We start from the raw sequence: 18,819 nt of genomic DNA on the forward strand, positions 1-18,819 counted from the left end.
GCACTATTCCTACTTTGTTTAGCCAGTCCATAAAATTATATATTTTAAATCTTATTGTTCAATTGTAGTTTTAGTTACAAAGTCAGGTGAGAGTGAAACGATAGGCAAAATCCCACTATATGACAACAGTATATGAGTATGTCAAAGGAGAGATCATTACCAAGAAGACATCACTACAATGTAAATCATCTTGGGTACCATGGGCATCCACTCAGTAGGATATGCTGGAGAGGTCTCAGGTGTTTCTTAGTCAAACTTCCTTCCTCAAAAACTACAGGAAAAATCAAATGAACACATATATATCTGATATGTTGAATGTTACCACATTTATAATCATGGAAGGAAATTGTAATAAATATTTAAGGAACAGACATATTATTTATATTTTTGATATTGGTATTGCAAAGAAGTCTATCCCTAAGGAAACAGGAGGCTTGGGATACAAAGCATTATGCTTTCTATCACCAGCAAGCACTTCATCCCCGTGAAATCAGCAATAAAGAATCAGAAACCTACTTCATATGTGCAGTGTGTGGAGCATCTCCACTGCCCTGGTAAAAAGGACAATACTGATGGGATGGTAACATGTAAAATTAACTCTAGACTAATTAGGATTTAAAAATTGAGGATGGGTCAGGGAAGAAAGAGTGTATTCAAATCAATATTAAAACAATTCTATTGGCTGGGCATAGTGGCTGGTGACTGGGACCTGTAATCCCAACATTTTGGGAGGCTGAGGTGGGAGGATCACTTGAGTCCAGGAGTCTGAGAGCAGCCTGGACAACATAGGGAGACCTCCTCTCTACAAAAAGTAAAATATTAGATGAGTTGGTGGTATATGCCTGTGGTTCCAGCTACTTGGGAGCCTGAGGTGGGAGGATCACTGGAGACTGGGAGGTCTTCAGTGAGCCATGATCACGCCACTGCACTCCAGTCTGGGAGACAGGGCCAGACCCTGGTCTCAAAAACACATACACAAAAACAAAACAAAACAAAAAGAATAATTCTACCGTGAAATTTTGATGATCAAAAATGAATTAATTGTGGTTAGGAAGCAGTAAGGAACTTGAAATATCTGACACTTGAAATATCAGGATGATGGATGCTCCACAGCAGGCAGCTAAGGATGAGGACATGACTACTGCACCCTCAGAGTTGGAGCCAAGCAGCTGCCCCACCATGCTGGGTCACTAAGGTTGGGGGCAGGCTGTCAGGAAGAGACAGACATAGGGGATGGGACACAGGGCTCCCACTGGCAAATCATGAGGAGGCTGGAGACCTGGGATCACACTTGTGTCTCCTGGAGATGTGGCAATCAAAATCTCGATGGGTACTTTCCTAAGGTTTTCTTCTGGGAGGGAGGCAGTTGGCTTGTTCCTGCTGCTATCTTAAGTTCAATTTATAAGCCAGTTAGACGGCTGCCTTTGAATAATTCAAAATTCTCACATTCTACCTACTGATCTACACCTGTGTACATATCTACTTTTAGGTCAATATATACAGGCTAAAGGTGTGCATATGTAGCAAATACATCTGCATATTTACCTATACTAAGCTGTTTTACTTGATGTGTTTTTTTTTGTTTTTTTGTTTTTTGTTTTTTGGTTTTTTTTTTGCTTTGTTTGTGGGTTTGTTTTGTGGAGGGAGTGGTTTTTATTTGTTGTTTTTGTGCGCCCCTCGTCTGAATGACTGCATCTCTCAATCACTCCCTGTCCAATCTTGTAATACAATCTTGGGACGAGGGTCTGGTTACCCACTTCCCAAGAGTACAGCATAAACCAATTAATTAACCTTTAATTTAAAGGATGCAGCAGGTGAAATTCAGCAAATTAGAACAATTAATATATTGCATTAGTATTAATCGTAATGATATATAATCATGAACCTCAGATTTCAAAATTCTTCTATTTTAAAACACAAAAACCGTGATTTGTTTTTAATTAAACTGAAGTTTATACCAAAGTTTTCTAGACCCTAAGTGGTCTAACTAGATTTTACTCTGTTGGGATATAATGAATGTTGTTTCAACTACTAAAGTACCTACCTACATATTTTTCTTCTTATTTACACATTACAATTACAAGCCATGATCTTTATTCTCAGTTTATTATGGGTAAGTATCAATAATACTTATTGATGGAAGGATAATATGAAGAAAACAAAACAAAATCTTTCATGATATTTCAAAGTCATGTAATATTATACACTTTACCTTCTTCTCCCCAAAGCTGACTATGGACAAACCAAAACCTCAAAATGCCCTTAAAGCTTTTGTTCCAAAATGACATGGTTTTGCTAAGTTGTTGTCGAAAACGGGGAAAAAAATACAGAAGTGCGTGTATCATTAGCACAACTGCATTCCATTATTTTCTTTTGCAAAATAAATTACATAAATGGGGTTTGTATTGTTTGCTGTACTTCACCCAGAGATTGGAATAATTAAGCTTCAAGAACTGAGATGCTTTAAAACACATTTAATTTTGTAAAATTGGTAAGGAAGCTACTGCAATTAAAAAAATAAACAAAAAAGGACAAAAGTTTTCTTATGTCTTACTGGGTAATTTGGAGTGAATTTAGACTATGGCATTAGAAGTACAAAAGGTAACTAAAAATGCCATTAAATGAAATGTTCCAAGTCCAAGCAATTTCCTTTTTAACAGAAAGTAAAATGCAAACAGAGATTACAAAAACCCTGCTGTGTTTAATTTAAGTGTATGTAAGCCTTTTACTCGCAGTCATTTTGTCTGGAGATAATCACGGCCATCCACAGTGGTCAGGGCTGGGAAGCATGGGTTGTCAAAAGTTGCTCACTCTTTGATTCCACCTTGCTTGTGTCAGCCATGGCTCATGTGTGGCAAGTCCAGCTCACTGATTTTCTGTCAGGGTGGGATTCTCCTACTTCTATATCCATCAGTTTGTTCTTGTCACCTCCAGACCACTTGCAACAACATGAAGTGGTATCCGTAATGGCATGTCCGCCATTGCAAAGTGAAATGATTGGCCATACACAGGCAAAAAGACCTCTGTAGCTATGTAAATGTAAATCAATTACATATGTGTATATATGTGTTTATTTATCTGTGGATTATTTATTTATATGCATGGTTTATTTAATATAAAATTTCAAATGATAAAGTTTGTAAATATCAAATCAACATTTTTACAGTATTCAAACTGCTAGAAGTATTTTGTTCAGAATTCATTTTGAAAAGTAAGAAAAATCTTGGTAGCATTTCTTAGTGGTAAAGAAGGTCTGGAAAATGACTATTTCTATTAGAATAGTAATTTGTATAATATTTTAAATATATATTACATAATGTGGGATAGGAATATTTTGAAGACCAAATGATGCATTTTAGGGGATAGATGACAATACTATTTTTCCTTTCATATTCAACTTCTAGTTGCTAGAAATTCCTAGAAAGAGGAGAAAACTTGCCATTATTTTAATTTCAAAAGTGAACATTTGGTATTTATTGAGCACCTAAGTGTGCATGAATCCCTGATGCAAGATTATATATGCAAATAAAAGGGCCATGAATTAAAAAATGTATTTTCTGTCTCCAAGATAGAACATGAAGAATCATAAAATTTCCAGAATATATAAAAAAGAATTATAAAACTGCCAGTATACACACACACACACACACACACACACACACACACACATACAAATACATACATATGTAGAGCGAGAGAGAGAGAGAGTCCAACTTTTAATGGAAACAGGAATGATTCTTAGACATTAGTATAAGTCATTTCTTAATGTCATTTTTGAATGTCACAATGAGCTAATTTTAAAAAATAAAAAATGTTCATGATGGCATAACTATTGGCCTCTAAAACATTCACTATGAGCCAAAGCTGGTGTAAAGGAATTCTGGAAAAGTTATTAAACAACGTAATCCAACAGGTATGAACCACATAGTATGGTCACCTGAATATACAATACAGAACTGTGGGACTGGTCTTTGCCACGTAACAGACAACAGTACCAAATGGAATGTTGAATGATCTTTGAACTCACAATAGCACAGGATGTTATCAACAAGCCTGAGTTGTGGCTGATAATAAGTAGTTTACATATGATATGCATTATATATATATATCATATGATATGCATTATGTATCATTTATATTATAATGCTGTTACATTATAAATCTATACATATACATGTGTGTACATATATACATATGTAAATATATATACATATATAAATATATATACACATATATATTTGTAACTCTTATAGTCTTTTTAAAAATTTTATGGGTACAAAGTAGGTATGTGTATTTATGGAGTATGTGAAATGTTTTGATAGAGGCATAAAATGCATAATAATTACATTATGGAAACTTGGATATCCATCCCGTACAGCATTTATCCTCTATGTTACAAACAATCCAATTATACTGTTTTAGTTATTTTAAAGTGTACAATTAAATTATTATTGACTACAGTCACCTTGTTGTGCTATTGAATACTAGACCTTATTCATTCTTTCTAACTATGTAGTTTTTGTACTCATTAACCATCCCCCTCACCCCCAATCCCCCACTACACTTCTCGGCTTCTGATAGCCATCCTCCTACTCTCTATGTCCATGAGTTCAATTGCTTTGATTTTTTAGATCCCATAAATGAGAACAAGTTTTGTTTGTCTTCCTGTGCCTGGCTTATTTTTTTTAACATAATGACCTCCAGTTCCATCCATGTTGTTGCAGGTGACAAGATCTCGTTTTCTTTTATGGCTGAATAGTACTCATTGTATCACATTTTCTTTATCCATTGATCTGTTGATTAACTCTTAGGTTGCTTCCAAATCTTGGGTACCGTGCACAGTGCTGCAGCAAACAATGCAAGAGCAGTATCTCTTCAATACACTGATTTTTTTTTCTTTTGGGTATATACCCGGCAATGGGATTGTTGGATCATATGGTAGATCTATTTTTAGTGAGGAACCTCCAAACTATTGTTTGTGGTTATACTAGTTTACATTTCCACCAACAATGTATGAGGGTTACCTTTTCTCCACATCCTCTCCAGTATTTGTTATTACTTATCTTTTAGATAAAAGCCATTTTAACTGGGGTAAGATGATATCTCATTGCAGTTTTGATTTGCATTTCTCTGATGATCAGTGATGTTGAGCACCTTTTCATAGTCCTGTTTGCCATTTCTATGTCTTCTTTTGAGAAATTTATATTCAAATATTTTGCCCATTTATAATAGGATGATTAGATTTTTTTTTCTGTAGAGTTGTTTGAGCTCCTTGTATATTCTGATTATTAATTCTTGTCAAATGGGTAGTTGGCAAATATTTTCTCCTATTCTGTGGGTTGTCTCTTTATTTTTTTAATTGTTTGCTTTGCTGTGCAGAAGCTTTCAAAACTGATATGATCCCATTCATCCATTTTTACTTTGGTTACCTAAGCTTGTGGGGAATTACTCAAGAAATGTTTACCCAGACTAATGTTCTGGAAAGTTTCCCCCATGTTTTCTTGTAGTAACTTTATAGTCTGAGGTCTTATATTTGAGTCTTTATTTTGATTTAGTTTTTGTATATGGTGAAAGATAGGGGTCTAGCCTTATTCTTTTGCATATGGATATCCAGTTTTTACAGCACAGCACCAGTTATTGAAAGAGACTGTCTTTTCCCAGTGCATGTTCTTTAGATGTTTGTGAAAAATGAGTTTACTGTATGTGTGTGAATTTATTTCTGGGTTCTCTATTCTGTTACATTTGTCTATGTGTCAATTTTTATACCAGTACCATGCTGTTTTCATTACTGCAGCTCTGTAGTATAGTTTGAAGTCTCATCTGAAGCCAGCAAGTCAGAATCTCACCCAAGGCCCTATAACCTGGGTATTGCTTCTGGTTATTTAGGGCCTAAGGACTCCTCAGTTAGCAAGTGATGAAGCCTGCTAAGATTCGGTTCTTCCCTTAAAGGCATCATATCACTGATAAGGGCACTGAGGAGATAGAAGAAGCAGTCTTGAATTGCTGTCACCACCCTTCCCCTATCCTCCAGGGAATCATCTTAGGAAGTTCCCCAAAATTCCACAGGTGCATTATCACAGTGATTGCCATACAGACCACTAGAGTGGAAGGGTGTCATGATATAGGTAGGGACTATGTCTATTACATATTATGTAATCTCATATTATGTTCTAGAGGTCAGAACTTGACATTTCTGAGTTACCTACTGCCCCAAATTGTGTATAGAAATGTCATTTGAGAGTTAAAGCCTTGAAAAGGGGCCTCGTGATTCTGACCAGCACCCAATCCTGCTGTAGCTGAGCTGATATCCAAGATGCGAGACAAAGTCCTTTCCAGTTTCCCTCTGCTCTCCTTAAGTAGAAGAAGGGGTATCTTTTGGAGCTGCAAGCTGCATAGCTTGAGGTCAGAGGAGGGGTATATCAGCACTCACATAGCTGTCCTGCCTGGTGTCTCAGTAGGTCTTGCGTCCCCTCAGTCCTCTGGCTCTGGGCCCAGTTCAGCACTAGAATTTGCCTAGGAGTTGCCATTCTTGGGGTCTAACCTGCATTTCAAGTATATTTATGTCTCCAGAACCTTTATCTTGTGGTGGCAAGGCTTGTAGGAACTCAAGTTCTGACCTCTGAGTTTGGTGATTCCCTCCTGGCTAGGCCTGATTTAAACGTTCTCTCCATGGGTGGACATCAGTTGAGTTTGGTGTGGTTTTTCTTTCTGCTATACAGGGCAGCGATGAGTTGAGTGCTTCACAATTGCTGAGTTCTCCCACTCCCCGACACCCAGAAACACTCTTTGAACCATGCCGTTGCTGCTGGAGTATAGGGGAAGGGTGGTGTCAGCAATTCAAGACTGTTTTTTCTCTCTTCAGTGCCTCTGTCAGTGATACAAAGTTAAAACGAGGTACTCTGAGTGCTCATCTGATATTTGATTCCTATGAAGGTGCTTTTGTTGTGTAGATAGCTGTTCAATTGTCGTCCTTCAAGTGGGGATGATCAGTGGAGCCTTCTATTTAGTCATCTTGATCTACTTTAATCGTAACTCCTACATTCTTTTGCATCTTTTGCTTCTTACTAGCCAATATGTCATTATACCCACTTACTGTTATAGTAATAATTTTACTATTTAACTTTCTCTGTTCAAAATAGTGTGTGTCTTTTCTTTCCTCATTTAACCTGGATTGTTATAAAAGTTTTGTTAGTATAATTTACAGCCCCAGAAGCAATCTATGGTATTTGTGTCCTCTTATTCGTGAGACTGTTGAGTATTATGTTTTAAATATTTTATGCTTTAATCATTTTGATAAAGTGAAAATATAGTATTTAGCTTTTCGAATTAAAGCTTCTTTAAATGCTGGTGAAATTAAATAATTTTACATTTATCATTGACCATTTATATTGTGTGTGTAGTGGGAGGGTGAACTATTTGTTAATAGCATTATTCCCTTTCTATTGTAGTATAAATTATATTTTTTAAAATTGTGATAATTCTTTATATTTTTAACATACATATCCTGTAATTGATATATATTGCAACTATTTATTTCTTTAGTTTCCAACTCTCATGTTTCTTTTGGTTTTATATATAAATACATATATATGCTATCTATTTCATATGTGTATGTATAAATGTGTAGATGTGTATATATACATATAGACCTAAGTTTTAACACTTTAAAATTTTCAAGTTATGTTTTTATTTCAATGTAATTTCTATTTTTCATATTTTGTATGAAAAGTCATTCCATATTTCAACTTTTATATAAATAATCACCTCTAATTTTAAATTTCTCTTATTTAAAATTTGTATTGCATTTAACTCTTTAATTCCATATAATTAAGTCAGTTTATTGTGCAATCAATGTGTACTTCTTCCACAAATTGACTAGACAGTCAATGTCCTCTGTAGTATATATTGAAAAATTCATTCTTTTTTCAATTAGTTAAAGTTCCACATTCATTAAATTCTAAATTATTTGCATTGCATATTTCATTAACCATTCATATATTTCTGGGCCAGTTCACCTGTCTTCACTTACTATAGGTATCTCCATAATAAAATAGAATATATATTAAAGTGTAATATTTGTTATGGTGAGGGCTCTCTGTATAGGTTTTTAAATTTGTTAAAAAGTTTTGTTAAAATTTATTATCATCTTTTTTTTCCAGATGAACATCAGTGCCATGATCTAAGATTTGTTTCTATTTTATCTTTATGGTAAATTGTAATTTCATCAAAATAAAACTTTTTTGTTATTTTGATATGTTCCTCTTAAATCTTTTATAAATTCAAGCATGCTATTGAACATAATTTTGTGGTCAATTTAATATTCTTGTTTTGATAATATGATTGATATTTCTATATATTGTTATAATGAATAAGGTTGGTTCTAGATCTGCCGTAAGTGTTTAATGATTTCAATATTTTTTCTACTTGTTTCTTTATAGTTTATTTTGTGCTACATGGAATCAGTTTTTAAAATTGTTTTTAATTTTCTTTTATTTTCACTTACACGTCTTGTTTTCATTATTGTTATTTTTATTTTACTTTAACACTTATATGTCTTAAAATAATTATTTACAGTTTTCAAAATTTCGCTGATGGTTTTGTTGAATTTTTTCAAAGCATTTTAACCCAATAATTCTTAAATGGACCCACTACTCAGAAAAGTGCACATGCCCTCACATTTTGCATATCATTTTAGGAGAGATGAAGGCCTTTGCTACTTTCCAGTCTTAGAAATTTAAGAATTTTTCTTTTTGAGTCTATTTACTTAGGTAATTTTTACTAAGGTAATGAGTAACCTGAAGCCATGTCTTCTAATGGATAAACTAGGAAAAAAAAAAAACAGCTTGTATTACACACACACACACACACACACACTCACACACTCACACACACACAAAGTTTTTAAAGCATCATAGGGATGCAGAAGCAGAGAACTATACAAAATGTCCCAAGAAGGAGGAACCTCTTTGGCAGTTTTTTACCCTGAAGGGATTTGCTGCTATGTCTGGACCAAAGAGTCTACTATGGGGAAATAAAAACAGAGGAGCCTTTGGTGATCACATGTGATGGCATGACATGCTCAAATGTTGAAAGCTTCAAATGCAGAGCCAAATTTGTTCATAGTCCATTTACTGAAAGCTATATTGGCACAGAAATATGGAGATGTGTGCAAGAAAGGAAGAGTGAAATCACTGATTTAGAGTTTCTATAGTTCTTTAATATACAGTGTATGTTGTATAATATACAATGTATACAATGAAATATTATAGGACAAGTGTGAAGTGGCAGGTAAATGTGTTAAGTAATAAAGGGAAAATTTAAGAATCAGATAATCTTAATGTTGAAATTAGAATATAGGAGTTTAAAATGCCTATTCAACCCAAAATCATGGCATTGTACATTCTCAGGTAACATATCTACAAACTTGAACATGTATACCCTCATTCTAAAATAAAAGTTGAAAAAAACCTTAGACTGTGAAAATAAAATAAAATATCTCTTAATATATTAAATATAATAGAAAATGAATAAAAGTTGAATATTTCTATAAAAATCTATTTTGAAAATTAAATAGACATTAGGATTAATTTAAAGATATATCAATAGAAAATAAAAATACATCAAAACTGAAGCTGAGAAGGAAGAGTAAAATAAAGTAAACAACAACAAAACAGAACTTAAGAGTCATGAACCGTGGTTGAATAGCCTAGACTAAGTGTAACTGGAGTACCAAAAGGAGAAAAATGAGAGAATGAGAAAAACAATATTTGAAGAGATAATTATCATTTTCCATAAATGATTAAAAACATGTAAACCTAAATTTTAAGAAACTTGAATTATAGCCATCTTTACTCTAGTCTAATTTATTTCCTTTCTCTCTTTTACATAAAGTATTAGAAGAACTTCTTAAAAGGCGAAGTAAGAAATTTAAAAAATATGATCCTCCACATTGAACAATGTCAATACTGAAAACTATTGATGATGAAAAGTGAGAAGAAATCTGATGACTAAGACAGATTTGACTTCCAGAATTGCCAAATCACATTAGTAAAAACGTCCAATTTTAAGCAAACAAAAATGAGTATAAAGAAATAGGCAATAGAGTCCCATACACAAGAAGAAAAAAGCTAATAAAAACTGTCTCTGAGGAAGCCCAGATGATGGGCTTACTATACAAAGACTTGAATAAGTTATTTAAAAATATGTTTAAAGACTTGTCCAAAAAGTATGAGAATGATGTCTCACCAAATTAAGAATATCAATAAAGTGACAGAAATTTTAAAAATGAAATAGAAATTCTAAAATGGAAGGGGTTAATCTGGCAAAATAAATAGGAAACTCTAAGATAGTTCATTCATATTATTCAGTTCAATAAACAAAGAGGAAATAAATGAAGAAAAGTCAATAAAGCTTCAGAAACCAATGGAAGTCCATAAACTTTGTGCATAATGGGGGTCTCAGAAAAGGAGAGAAACAAAAGGTAAAATTAATATTTGAAAATAAATAGTAGATGATTACTTCCCAAATTGGATAAAACACATTTATCTACACATCTAATTAAGTCAACAAACTATGGAGGATAAACTAAAATTATTGCACACATAGGTAAAACACAAACTGTCAAAATCCAAAGTCAAAGAAAGAGTCTTGAAAACAGCAAGAAGGAAACAATTTGCTGCATACAAGGGCTCTTCAAGTTAGACAGCTTACTCCTCAACAGGAGCCACAAGGCCAGTGGGCCATGGAATAACATGTACAAAGTGGTGAAAGCAAAAATGAACCTTTCACTCAGGAATTCTACGTCCACCAAATTCTATATCTACATCTTTCAAAAGCTGAAGAAATTAAAAGATTTCCAGATAAAGAAAATGTACAGAATCTTTATCAGATCTTCCCTACAAGAAATGCTAAACGGAGATATTTGAGCTGAAATGAAAGGATATTAAATGACAATTTGAATTCCTATGAAGAAATAAGCACTAAAAACAGATGACTCCATAGGTCAATGTAAAAATCAGTCTAAATATACAGTTTTTTATAATTCTTTCTTTCATTATATAATTTAAAAGACAACTACAGTGCAATATTTAGAAAGTTGTATTGATGTGTGTTTAACGAAGAAGGTTTAATTTGCATGACAACAGGAGCACAAAGGAGGAGAGAGAAAATGGAACTGTTCAGACACAATGTTTGTTTACACTACAAATTAAATTTACTACAAATTAAATTATTTTATGTTAACATGTATATTTTAAGCCTCAGAGAGACAATTAGAAAAATAAAATAAAATAAAATATAAACAGCAAAATAATTTAAAAAGCACACAGAAAATTATTTAAGACAATAATAAGCCAATAATGGAGAAAGAATCACAGAATATATCAGATACAGTAAAATAGCAAAATGACAAATGTGCATCATATTTTACCAGAATAACACTAAATATGAGTAGATTAAGTACCTGCAATCAAAGTCAGATATTGACAGAATTGATGAAGAAAATATTATCTTACTATATACTGTCTACAAGAGACACATTTTATTCAATGACAAAAATACGTTTGAAGTGAGAAAGTGGAAATAGATACGTTATGCGGCAAAGAGAGCTGGAGTAGCTATATTAATGTTAGACAAAATAGATGCTAAGAGAAAAATGATATTAGATATTAAAGATACTTTATAATGGCAAAAGGATCAATACATCAGGATGATATCTCAAATAGATAAAGCAAAAACTTACAGAAATAAAAAGAAAAATAGACAATTCAACAATAGCAGTTAGAAAATTTAATACTCCTGACCTTGCGGAAATAAAAGGATTATAAAAATACTATTAACAATTGTATACCAACTAATTAAATAAATGAGATGAAGTGGACAATTTCCTAGAGAAACAAACACTACTTAAAATGTCCCAAGAAGAAATAGAATATATAAATAAGCTTGTAAAGTAAAATGATTGAATTAGTAACAACTAAAAAGCCCAGAATGAGATAGTTTCATCGGCGAATTCTACTAAAACTTCAAGAAGAATTAATATGAATTCTTCACAAATTCTTTCAAATAATAGAAGTCAACAGCAAATCCCAACTCATTCTGTCCTAATACCGTATCACTCTGACACCAAACTCAGACTAAGATGCCGTAAGAAAACTATAGACACATAATTCTTATGAACATAAATGTAAAAATTATTAATACTAGCAAATTGGATCCAGCAACATATAAAAAGGGCTTATAAAGCATGACTAGTTGGCATTTATCCCAGCAATGCAAGTTTGGTTCTACATATGAAAATCAATCAATGTGATACACTATACTAATATAATAAAAGAAAAAACACAGGAGTATTCTCAAAGAAAGCAGGACAGGGATGGCCGAATAGGAACAGCTCCAGTCTTCAGCTCCCAGCGCGAGCGACACAGAAGAGAGGTGATTTCTGCATTTTCAACTGAGGTACTGGGTACATCTCACTAGGGAGTGCCGGACAATCGATGCTGGTCAGCTGCTGCAGCCCAACCAGAGAGAGCTGAAGCAGGGCAGGGCGAGGCATCGCCTCACCTGGAAAGTGCAAGGGGGAAGGGAATCCCTTTTCCTAGCCAGGGGAACTGAGACACACAACACCTGGAAAATCGGGTAACTCCTACCCAATACTGCACTCTACCAAGGCTCTTAGCAAACGGGCACACCAGGAGATTATATCCCACACCTGGCCGGGAGGGTCCCACGCCCGCCCATGGAGCCTCCCTCATTGCTAGCACAGCAGTCTGCGATCTAACTGCAAAGCAGCAGCCAGGCTGGAGGTGGGGCGCCCGCCATTGCTGAGGCTTAAGTAGATAAACAAAGCCGCTGGGAAGCTCCAACTGGGTGGACCTCACAGCAGCTCAAGGAGCCCTGCCTGTCTCTGTAGACTCCACCTCTGGGGACAGGGCACAGCTAATCAACAACAACAACAACAACAAAGCAGCAGAAACCTCTGCAGACACAAACGACTCTGTCTGACAGCTTTGAAGAGAGCAGTGGATCTCCCAACACGGAGGTTGAGATCTAAGAATGGACAGGCTGCCTGCTCAAGTGGGTCCCTGACCCCTGAGTAGCCTAACTGGGAGACATCCCCCAATAGGGGCAGACCGACACCCCATACCTCACATGGTGGAGTACACCCCTGAGAGGAAGTTTCCAAAGCAAGAATCAGACAGGTACACTCGCTGTTCAGCAATATTCTGTCTTCTGCAGCCTCTGCTACTGATACCCAGGCAAAGAGGGTCTGGAGTGGACCTCAAGCAATCTCCAACAGACCTACAGCTGAGGGTCCGGAATGTTAGAAGGAAAACTAACAAACAGGAAGGACACCCACACCAAAACGCCATCAGTACATCACCATCATCAAAGACCAGAGGCAGATAAAACCACAAAGATGGGGAAAAAGCAGGGCAGAAAAGCTGGAAATTCAAAAAATAAGAGCGCATCTCCCCATGCAAAGGAACGCAGCTCATCGCCAGCAATGGATCAAAGCTGGACAGAGAATGACTTTGACGAGATGAGAAAAGAAGGCTTCAGTCCCTCAAACTTCTCAGAGCTAAAGGAGGAATTACGTACCCAGTGCAAAGAAACTAAAAATCTTGAAAAAAGAGTGGAAGAATTGATAACTACAATAATTAATGCAGAGAAGGCCATAAACGAAGCGACCTTCATTGAAAACCATGAGATGAGAAATACGTGACAAATGCACAAGCTTCAGTAACCGACTCGATCAACTGGAAGAAAGAGTATCAGTGATTGAGGATCAAATGAATGAAATGAAGTGAGAAGAGAAATCTAAAGAAAAGAGAAGAAAAAGAAATGAACAAAGTCTGCAAGAAGTATGGGATTATGTAAAAAGACCAAATCTATTTCTGATTGGGGTGCATGAAAGTGAGGGGGAAAAAGGAACCAAGTTGGAAAACACTCTTCAGGATATCATCCAGGAGAACTTCCCCAACCTAGTAGGGCAGGCCAACATTCAAATTCAGGAAATACAGAGAATGCCACTAAGATACTCCTCGAGAAGAGCAACTCCAAGACACATAATTGCCAGATTCACTAAAGTTAAAATGAAGGAAAAAATCTTAAGGGCAGCCAGAGAGAAAGGTTGGGTTACCAACAAAGGGAAGCCCATCAGACTAACAGCAGATCTCTCGGCAGAAACTCTGCAAGCCAGAAGAGAGTGGGGGCCAATATTCAACATTCTTAAAGAAAAGAATTTTAAACCCAGAATTTCATATCCAGCCAAACTAAGTTTCATAAGTGAAGGAGAAATAAAATCCTTTACAGATAAGCAAATGCTTAGAGATTTTGTCACCACCAGACCTGCCTTACCAGAGACCCTGAAGGAAGCACTAAACATGGAAAGGAACAACTGGTACCAGCCATTGCAAAAACATGCCAAAATGTAAAGACCAGGGAGGCTAGGAAGAAACTGAATCAACTAACGAGCAAAATAACCAGTTAATTGGACTAAATGCTCCAATTAAAAGATACAGACTGGCAAACTGGATAAAGAGTCAGGACCCATCAGTTTGCTGTATTCGGGAAACCCATCTCACATGCAGAGACATACATAGGCTCAAAATAAAGGGATGGAGAAAGAGCTACCAAGCAAATGGAGAACAAAAAAAAAGCAGGGGTTGCAATACTAGTCTCTGATAAAACAGACTTTAAACCATCAAAGATCAAAAGAGACAAAGAAGGACATTACATAATGGTAAACGGATCAATTCAACAGGAAGAGCTAACTATCCTAAATATATATGCACCCAATACAGGAGCACCCAGATTCATAAAGCAAGTCCTTAGAGACTTACAAAGAGACTTAGACTCCCATACAATAATAATGGGAGACTTCAACATCCCACTGTCAACATTAGACAGATCAACAAGACAGAAAGTTAACAAGGATATCCAAGAATCGAACTCATCTCTGCAGCAAGCAGACCTAACAGACATCTACAGAACTCTCCACTCCAAATCAACAGAATATACATTCTTCTCAGCACCACATCACACTTATTCCAAAATTGACCACATAATTGGAAGTAAAGCACTCCTCAGCAAATATACAAGAACAGAAATTATAACAAACTGTCTCTCAGACCACAGTGCAATCAAACTAGAACTCAGGACTAAGAAACTCAATCAAAACTGCTCAACTACATGGAAACTGAATAACCTGCTCCTGAATGACTACTGGGTACATAACGAAATGAAGACAGAAATAAAGATGTTCTTTGAAACCAATGAGAACAAAGATACAACATACCAGAATCTCTGGGACACATTTAAAGTGGTGTGTAGAGGGAAATTTATAGCACTAAATGCCCACAAGGGAAAGCTGGAAAGATCTAAAATGGACACTCTAACATCACAATTAAAAGAACTAGAGAAGCAAGAGCAAAGACATTCAAAAGCTAGCAGAAGGCAAGAAATAACTAAGATCAGAGCAGAACTGAAGGAGATAGAGACACAAAAAACCCTCCAAAAAATCAATGAATCCAGGAGTTGTTTTTTTGAAAAGATCAACAAAATTGATAGACCGCTAGCAAGACTAATAAAGAAGAAAAGAGAGAAGAATCAAATAGATGCAACAAAAAATGATAAAGGGGATATTGCCACTGACCCCACAGAAATACAAACTACCATCAGAGAATACTATAAACACCTCTACCCAAATCAACTAGAAAATCTACAAGAAATGGATAATTTCCTGGACACATATACTCTCCCAAGACTAAACCAGGAAGAATCTGAATCCCTGAATAGACCAATAGCAGGCTCTGAAATTGAGGCAATAATTAATAGCCTACCAACCAAAAAAAGTCCAGGACCAGATGGATTCACAGCTGATTTCTATCAGAGGTACAAGGAGGAGCTGGTACCATTCCTTCTGAAACTATTCCAATCAATAGAAAAAGAGAGAATCCTCCCTAACTCATTTTATGAGGCCAACATCATCCTGATACCAAAGCCTGGCAGAGACACAACAAAAAAAGAGAATTTTAGACCAATATCCCTGATGAACATCGATGCTAAAATCCTCAATAAAATACTGGCAAACTGGATCCAGCAGCACATCAAAAAGCTTATCCACCATGATCAAGTGGGCTTCATCCCTGGGATGCAAGGCTGGTTCAACATTCGGAAATCAATAAACGTAATCCAGCATATAAAGACAACCAAAGACAAAAACCACATGATTATCTCAACAGATGCAGAAAAGGCCTTTGACAAAATTCAACAGCCCTTCATGCTAAAAACCCTTAATAAATTCGGTATTGATGGAACATATCTCAAAATAATAAGAGCTATTTATGACAAACCCGCAGCCAATATCATACTGAATGGTCAAAAACTGGAAAAATTCCCTTTGAAAACTGGCACAAGACAGGGATGCCCTCTCTCACCACTCCTATTCAACATAGTGTTGGAAGTTCTGGCTAGGGCAATCAGGCAAGAGAAAGAAATAAAGGGTATTCAGTGAGGAAAAGAAGAAGTCAAATTGTCCCTGTTTGCAGATGACATGATTGTATATTTAGAAAACCGCATCGTCTCAGCCCAAAATCTCCTTAAGCTGATAAGCAACTTCAGCAAAGTCTCAGGATACAAAATTAATGTGCAAAAATCACAAGCATTTTTATACACCAGTAACAGACAACCAGAAAGCCAAATCATGAATGAACTTCCATTCACAATTGCTTCAAAGAGAATAAAATACCTAGGAATCCAACTTATAAGAGATATAAAGGACCTCTTCAAGGAGAACTACAAGTCACTGCTCAGTGAAATAAAAGAGGACACAAACAAATGGAAGAGCATACCATGCTCATGGATAGGAAGAATCAATATCGTGAAAATGGCCATACTGCCCAAGGTTATTTATAGATTCAATGCCATCCCCATCAAGCTACCAATGAGTTTCTTCACAAGAATTGGAAAAAACTGCTTTAAAGTTCATATGGAACCAAAAAAGAGCCCGCATTGCCAAGACAATCCTAAGTCAAAATAACAAAGCTGGAGGCACAATGCTACCTGACTTCAAACTATACTACAAGGCTACAGTAACCAAAACAGCATGGTACTGGTACCAAAACAGAGATATAGACCAATGGAATAGAACAAAGTCCTCAGAGATAATACCACACATATACAGCTATCTGATCGTTGACAAACCTGAGAGAATCAAGAAATGGGGAAAGGATTCCCTGTTTAATAAATGGTGCTGGGAAAATTGGCTAGCCATAAGTTGAAAGCTGAAACTGGATCCTTTCCTTATTCCTCATACGAAAATTAATTCAAGATGGATTAGAGACTTAAATGTTAGACCTAATACCATAAAAACCCTGGAAGAAAACCTAGGTAATATCATTCACGACATAGGCATGGGCAAGGACTTCATGTCTAAAACACCAAAAGCAACAGCAACAAAAGCCAAAATTGACAAATGGGATCTAATTAAACTAAAGAGCTTCTGCACAGCCAAAGAAACTACCATCAGAGTGAACAGGCAACCTACAGAATGGGAGAACATTTTTGCAATCTACTCATCTGACAAAGGGCTAATATCCAGAACCTACAAAGAACTCAAACAAATTTACAAGAAAAAAAAAAAAAAAAAACCCATCAAGAATTGGGAAAAGCATATGAACAGATATTTCTCAAAAGAAGACATTCATACAGCCAACAGACACATGAAAAAGTGTTCATCATCAATGGCCATCAGAGAAATGCAAATCAAAACCACAATGAGATACCATCTCACACCAGTTAGAATGGCAATCATTAAAAAGTCAGGAAACAACAGGTGCTGGAGAGGATGTAGAAAAATAGGGACACTTTTACACTGTTGGTGGGATTGTAAACTAGTTCAACCATTATGGAAAACAGTATGGCGATTCCTCAAGGATCTAGAACTAGAAGTACCATATGACCCAGCCATCCCATTACTGGGTATATACCCAAAGGATTATAAATCATGCTGCTATAAAGACACATGCACACGTATGTTTATTGCGGCACTATTCACAATAGCAAAGACTTGGAATCAACCCAAATGTCCATCAGTGACAGACTGGATTAAGAAAATGTGGCACATATACACCATGGAATACTATGTGGCCATAAAAAAGGATGAGTTTGTGTCCTTTGTAGGGACATGGATGCAGCTGGTAACCATCATTCTCAGCACACTATCGCAAGAACAGAAAACCAAACACTGCATGTTCTCACTCATAGGTGGGAACTGAACAATGAGATCACTTGGACTCGGGAAGGGGAACATCACACACCAGGGCCTATCATGGGGAGGGGGGAGAGGGGAGGGATTGCGTTGGGAGTTATACCTGATGTAAATTGCGAGTTTTTGGGTGCTGACGAGTTGATGGGTGCAGCACACCAACATGGCACAAGTATACATATGTAACAAACCTGCACGTTATGCACCTGTACCCTAGAACTTAAAGTATAATAATAATAATAAAAAAGAAAAAAACTCAAATAATCATATCAATGGATACAGAAAAATTATTTTAAAAGACCCAAAACTTTTTCTGATTTAAAAAAGATCAACAGACTAGAAATAGAAAGTATTTTTTTCAACCTGATAAAAGACATCTACAAAAATCCCGTAGCTTGATACTGAAAAACTTAATACTTGCCACTTTTATTCAACATTGTATTGACAATTCTGGCCACAGCAATGAGGCAAGAAAAGAGAATAATAGGCATCCAGACTAGAAAGGAAGAAGTAACTCTATTTCTACGTGCAGGTTGTGTGTAATCTTTTCT

The sequence above is a fragment of the Piliocolobus tephrosceles genome, chromosome 11 (genome assembly GCF_002776525.5).
Source record: "Piliocolobus tephrosceles isolate RC106 chromosome 11, ASM277652v3, whole genome shotgun sequence".
NCBI lineage: Eukaryota > Metazoa > Chordata > Mammalia > Primates > Cercopithecidae > Piliocolobus > Piliocolobus tephrosceles.